This window comes from Arachis ipaensis, chromosome B6 (assembly GCF_059453495.1).
Source record: "Arachis ipaensis isolate K30076 ecotype BB chromosome B6, ASM5945349v1, whole genome shotgun sequence".
Classification (NCBI taxonomy): Eukaryota; Viridiplantae; Streptophyta; class Magnoliopsida; order Fabales; family Fabaceae; genus Arachis; species Arachis ipaensis.
In genome coordinates, this window is record NC_142441.1 from 36,127,398 (window position 1) to 36,134,556 (window position 7,159).

Sequence of the window (7,159 nt, forward strand, 5' to 3'; positions counted from 1 at the left end):
GACTGGGCAGTGTCTAAAGTCTTAGACGCATAAGCAATAACGAAAGGATCCTTACCTTCACGCTGAGCCAGCACTGCTCCTACTGCATGGTTGGAAGCATCGCACATAATTTCAAATGGCTGGCTCCAGTCTGGTCCTCTCACAATTGGAGCTTGAGTCAGAGCAGTCTTCAGCTTATCAAACGCTTGTTTGCAATCCCCACTGAACTCGAACTCAATATCCTTCTGCAGTAATCTAGATAAGGGAAGTGCGACCTTATTAAAGTCCTTAATAAATCTCCTGTAAAAACCTGCATGGCCAAGGAACGAACGAACTTCCCTCACAGAAGAGGGGTAAGCTAGACTAAAAATAACATTCACCTTTGCTGGGTCTACAGAAATGCCATTATTAGATACCACATGTTCTAATACAATCCCTTGTTTTACCATAAAGTGACATTTTTCGAAGTTTAATACAAGGTTTGTATTAACACATCTATCTAATACTCTAGATAATCCATCTAAGCAAAGGCTAAAAGAATCACCATAAACGCTAAAATCATCCATAAAAGCTTCCATACAGTCCTCAATAAGATCGGAGAAAAGACTCATCATGCACCTTTGGAAAGTAGCTGGTGCATTGCACAAGGCAAAGGGCATTCTCTTATAAGCATAAGTCCCAAAAGGACATGTAAAAGTAGTATTTTCCTGATCTTCAGGAGCTATATGAATCTGGAAATAACCTGTGTAACCATCTAAAAAGCAATAATGTGATTTACCTGACAGGCGATCCAGCATTTGATCAATGAATGGAAGTGGGTAGTGATCCTTACGGGTAGCTTGGTTGAGACGCATGTAATCAATGCAGACTCTCCAAGCATTCTGAACTCTAGTTGCTATGAGCTCTCCATGCTCATTCTTCACTGTAGTGACTCCAGACTTCTTGGGCACCACTTGTACTGGGCTTACCCATTCACTGTCTGAAATGGGATATATGATACCGGCTTCCAATAGTCTGGTCACTTCCTTTTTGACAACTTCCAAGATGGTGGGGTTCAATCTTCTTTGGGGTTGACGGACAGGTCTTGCTCCCTCTTCTAAAAATATTATGTGCTCACATACTTGAGGGTTGATGCCTACTATGTCTGCTAAGCTCCACCCAATTGCCTTCTTATACTTCCTCAGCACATCAAGTAACTGCTCTTCTTGTTGAGAAGTAAGTTCCCTTGCAATAATAACTGGAAGGTGCTGCTCATCTTCAAGATAAGCATATTTGAGATGTGGAGGGAGGGGCTTCAGTTCTAACTTTTAATCATGGGTAGGCTCTGGATTATCTGGGGCTTGTGAAAATAGCGAAGTGCCCTCATTGTCAGTTAAAAGGGTCCCCACACTTGGACCTTGTCCAGTGTGCCTCTCTTCAAACTCTTCCTTGTGAACTTCAGCTACACTTTCATCTATGACATCACACTGGAAGATGGAACGATCTTCTGGGGGTTTATCAATGACTCCATTCAGATTGAAGATTACTATGCAGCCATCTATTTCAAAGGAGTATGTTCCTGAAAAGGCATCCAATTTGAATTTTGATGTCTTCAGGAATGGTCTTCCAAGTAGGATTGATGATGGCTTATCTGAATCATTATGGGGCATCTCCAAGATATAAAAATCAGTGGGAAATGTAAGCCCTTTAATGTTCACCAAAACATCTTCAGCAACTCCAGCTACTATAATAATGCTTTTATCTGCTAACACAAAACGAGCTGCTGACCTTTTTAAGGGAGGGAGCCTCAAAATATCATATATAGACAAAGGCATTATACTGACACATGCTCCTAAATCACACATGCAATCATAAATTACTACACCACCAATAGTACAACTAACTATACAAGGACTTGGATCACTACATTTTTCAGGTAATCCTCCCATTAAAGCAGATATAGAACTACCTAAAGGAATAGTTTCTAATTCATTAATTTTGTCTTTATGGATACATAAGTCTTTTAGAAACTTTGCATATTTAGGTACCTGTTGAATAACATCAAAAAGAGGAACAGTTACCTCAACTTTTTTGAATATTTCTACCATTTTGGAGTCGGGTTCCAGCTGCTTCCTAGGCTTTCTTGCAAGTTGTGAAAATAGAATTGGAGTAGTGTTCTCTGTGATGTCTGCGCCTTTTGGTGCTTCCTCCTGTGGTTGAGCTATTTCTTCTTCAGCTATGTCCTGTATGTCCTCTTCCTCTTCAACATCTTCTATTTCTACTACCTCTTCAGCTGAGGTGTGTTCTGGTGGGCTTGGTTCCTCCTGACTCCTCTCCTGCAGTGTGGTTCCAGACCTTAGGGTGATGGCATTAATGCCTCCCTTTGGATTGGGTAATGGTTGAGAGGGGATTCCAGTGGAGCTTGAAGGTTGGTTACTGGAATTTTGCGTTGATCCAATCTATGTCATAAGAGCTTGCAAAGTAGAGGTGAGACCATTCAGACTGGCGTTAATATTATTCATGTTATTTTCCATGGTCTGTTGTCTTCGCTCAAAAGATTGTAGTAGCTCTTCATTAGGAGATAAAGAAGAATGAGTAAATTGGGATGTCTGCTATTGATTGTTCTGTGGTCCTTGGTTTTGCCTCAGGTGAGGTGCTTTGTAAGGTTGATTCTGCTGCCTGTAATTGTTATTATTCCACCTCTAATTTCCCTGATTATCTCGGCCTCCTCTGTTATTGTTGTCCCTCCAATTCTGGTTAGAATTGTCCTGCCATCCATGGTTATTATTTCCACTTTGATTGTACCCTTAGTTGGGGCGGTCATAGAAGTTATGAGTGGATGCCACCATGTTGTCTTCTTGTTGGAGCTGCGGGCATTCATCAGTGTAATGGCTATAATCAGCACAGATTCCGCAAATTCTTTGTGGGACTAGTTGTTGGTTTTGCTGTGACGGAGGAGGTTGAGCTTGCTGAGCTTGTTGTTGATTCAGTTGCATCTGCTTCAGCAAGTTGGTCATCTCACATATACTCTGAGCTAGAGCAGCAGTCTCTCTATTAGAGGATACTTCTCCAATAGCTTTTGAACGGCCTTGCTTTTGCCTGTGGTTCCTAGTAGATTCAGCTAAATCACTGATCAATTGCCAAGCCTCCTCGGTGGTTTTGTACTTCTTCATAGACCCATTGCTAACACTTTCCAATGTGGTCTTATCTTGGGGCCTCATGTCCTGTGTGACATAACTAAGCAACACTATCTTGTCAATCCTGTGGTGGGGGCATGCTTCCAGAAGATTATTGAAGTGCTCCCAGTATTCAAAGAGAGTTTCATTGTCATCCTGAACAATTGTGGAAATATCCTTCCTCAGTTTATCAGTAACTTCAGATGGAAAGAATTTCTCCAAAAACTCCTTTCTGAGTGTATCCCAGTTGGATACATTTTCCAGAGGTTGAGTGTAGTACCACTCTCTTGGCTTTCCCTCGAGAGAAAACGGGAAAGCTTTCAGTAAAATTGAAGTTTCATCAGTACCATCACGCCTGACAGTAGAACAGGCTGCCTGGAAATCTCTCAAGTGCTTGATAGGCTCTTGAGCAGGTAAGCCATGAAACTTGGGCATCAAATTTAGTAGTGCGGTCTTTATTTCAAAATCTGTAGCTACCGCTGGATGATGCGCTTCAAACGGTTGCATTGTAAAATCAGGGGCTCCTTCCTCCTGGATGGTAACTCTCCTAGCTGCCATGTCTTCTGCACGTAAAACAACCGAATCAGTAGAACGGGGGCTGGTTTCTTCCTCAAGTTCACTTTCAGATCCGCCCTCAGAGCGGACTAACCGACGCTGTTCTCACCTTATTCGTGAAATAGTCCTTTCAATTTCAGGATCGAATATTAGCAAGTGCGGATCAGGAAGTGAACGCGTCATTTGACGGAAGAAACATGCAGCTCATAGTAACAAAATAAAATAAAATGCAAATAAATAAATTCTAATTAATAACTTTAGCACTCTATTGCAACTCCCCGGCAACGGCGCCAAAAATTGATGAGGGCCAGAAGTTGGTGAATTAAAAATTATTAAAGTAGTTACGTTGCAAGTATAGTTCTTAACTCACCGAAAATCTGCCTATCAATTTAGAAATATGTCATAGAGAGTTTAAATTAAAAATTACTGGGAGTTTAAGTCCCAGGTCGTCTCCCAACGAGTTGCAGAAAAGTGTGCTATTTTATTAATCAGATGTTCCAAGAAGTTGAGTTAAGTAGAGGAAAAATTAAAAAGAGGAAATTTAAATAATATGAATAAAAGCCTTGACTGGGAGTTGATTAGTTGGAACCTCTATTATTGATGGGATGATTTCAAGATTAATTTATAATTAATGGTTGTTCCGTTTAGTCATCCCTTACTAGGTAAAGGAAAATCAAACAAGTTGGAATGCTAGATCTATTCACGAGTTGCAACCCACTTAGTTCAAAGGGATTGGTGTTAGTGATTAAATAACAATCCAACAGTTAACCCAATTACAATTTTTCTTTCAATCCTTCCAACTCAAGAGTTTCTTTCAATCAACTCCCCATCAAGTGAGGGAACTACTCACTCATTGCAAATAATAAATCCATAACACATGAAAGGGAATTAAAAGAAGACATGATTATTGGAAAGAAAAATAAATTAAAATGGGAGAAATAATCCTTGTATGAAATAATCATAAAAATATTCAAATAACAAAATTAAACAAAGCAAGGAACATGGAAGAATAAAACCAAGTTAAGAGAACGAACTAGAATGACGAGGTCTTGATGAGGAAATAACTCTTCTCAATATTCCAAAGCTAAGATCAATTAAAATTCTAAAACCTAGAGGAGGAAAAACTAGATCTAAAACTGTAAACTGTCTAGAATGAATGTTGTGTTTTGTTTCTGCATATTCTCTGGCTCTAGTCTGCTGTTCCGGGCCGAAAAATGGGTCGAAATAAGGTCCAAAATCGCCCCCAGCGAAGTCTGCAGATTATGCAGATCGCACATGTCACGCGATCGCGTCATCCATACGGACGCGTCATTTGCGCTTTTCCTTGCCACGCGTGAGCCATGCGGCCGTGTCACTGCGATTCGCTCTCCTTCACGCGGTCGCGTGAGCCATGCGACCACGTCACTTCTCGCTGGTTATCTCCTCAAATTCTTGTGTTCCTTCCATTTTTGCTAGCTTCCTTTCCAATCTCCAACTCATTCATGCCCTATAAAGTTTGAAACACTCAACACACAGATCACTGCATCGAATGGAATAAAGGAGAATTAAAAATACATAATTAAAGTCTCTAGGAAGCAGTTTTCAAACATGTTATAAGTTCAGGAAGGGATTATAATTTCATGCTAATTTAATGAATAAGTGGGTAAGGATCATGATAAAACCACACAATTAAACACAATATAAACCATAAAATAGTGGTTTATCAGGAATCCATCTATAGGTTTGGGAATCTGCTCAGAGAGATACCCCACTTGGGATTCCAACCTCTTGATTGTGTCTCCCTGGTTCTTGAAATTGGCTCGCACTTCCTCCTTGAATGCCTTGTTGTCTTGAATCTCTTTGCCTATGCCTTCAAGTAGATTCTCAATCCTTGAGAGTCTGTCATCAAATGGTGGTAGATTGGGATTAGAGGTGGAAGGATGAGGAGGGTTGTTTTGGCCTTGGTAAAGGTGTTGAGAGGGTTGGTTATGTGGGTGCTGATATGGTCTAGATGTGAAATGTTGGTGGGCTGCATTGTTGTTGGGATTTGAACATCTTTGATCTATGCCTTGGTCTTGTTGATTTCCCCACCCAAAGTTTGGGTGATTCCTCCATCCAGGGTTATAGGTCTTAGAGTATGGATCATGGTTTTGCCTAGGTGAATTCCCAATGTAGTTGACTTGCTCCTGACTTCCCTCTGCTTCTTCATTCACTCCTTCTTAGGTTGTTGATGAAGTGGTGATTGCTGCTACTTGGTTCCTCTCCATCTTCTTGGTGAGGTCAGCCAGCTGCTGGGTAATGAGCTTGTTTTGAGCTAGCAAAGCATCTACATTGTTTAGCTCTATTACTCCTCTAGTGTTGCCTCTTTCAGAAGCATAGAAATAGTCATTCTCTACTACTGTTTCAATGACATCTATGGCTTCCTCAATAGTCTTCTTCTTGTTCAAAGATCCTCCGGATGAATGGTCTACTGCCTTCTTTGATTCATATGACAGGCCTTCATAGAAAATGTGCAGCTGCACCCATTCGTTGAACATGTCAGGTGGACACCTCCTTGTCAGGTCCTTAAACCTCTCCCATGCTTCAAAAAGAGTCTCACCATCTTGTTGCCTGAAAGTTTGGACCTCAGCTGTCAGCCTATTGATTCATTGAGGAGGGTAAAATCTTGCTAAGAATTTATTCACCATATCTTCCCAGGTTGTCAAGCTCTCCTTCGGGAAAGACTCCAGCCACTTGGCTGCCTTATCCTTGAGTGAGAATGGAAATAAGAGCAGTCTATAGGCGTCAGGATGAACACCATTAGACTTCACTGTGTCACATATTCTCAGGAAGGTGGTTAGATGTTGATTGGGGTCTTCTTGGACACTTCCTCCGAACGAACAGTTGTTCTGAACAAGGGTGATGAGCTGTGGTTTTAGTTCAAAATTGTTGGTATGGATGGTTGGCTTTTGAATGCTACTTCCACAGTTTCCTGGGTTTGGATTGATGTAAGAGCCTAAAACTCTTCTATCCTCCCTAGCATGATTTGCTCGACCTCCTCCGCCATGGTTGTGAGCCACTTCTTCATGATGGTTTTCCATGTTTTCTTCCATGTTTGGTTCAAAGTATTCCTCCTCTTCCTCAGCACCAACCACTCTTTTTCCTCTTGCTTCCCTCCTTAATCTAAAGAAGGTTCTCTCAGGTTCAGAATCAAAGGAAGTTGAAGCCCCACTTCTTCTCCCTGTCATACAACCAACAAAGCACAAGCAAGGAAAATAAATGCAAAAAGTATTCTGTTAGAGTTACTGTTAGTGTGAGTGATGCAATATATCAAACAGTTAGTGGGTTAGTGAACTGAATTGTAAATAACAAAGAAAATTGAAAAAGTAGGGGGAAGGGAAGAAATTAACCAGAACTGAAAGTAAATTACTCAAACAGAAAATTAAATCAAACAAAACAAAAATGCTCAATCTAGTTATCTTCCAATTTAATCATTGTTGATGCACAATCAA

At 40.7% G+C, this 7,159-nt stretch overlaps 1 non-coding gene across 1 annotated transcript; it reads left to right on the forward strand.

Moving 5' to 3' along the window:
* The first annotated feature begins 3,216 nt into the window (after positions 1 to 3,216).
* LOC148555137 (small nucleolar RNA R71) lies at positions 3,217 to 3,323 on the forward strand. The gene has a single exon (XR_015887706.1). It is a non-coding gene; the product is annotated as a small nucleolar RNA R71 (small nucleolar RNA).
* Positions 3,324 to 7,159: the final 3,836 nt, after the last annotated feature.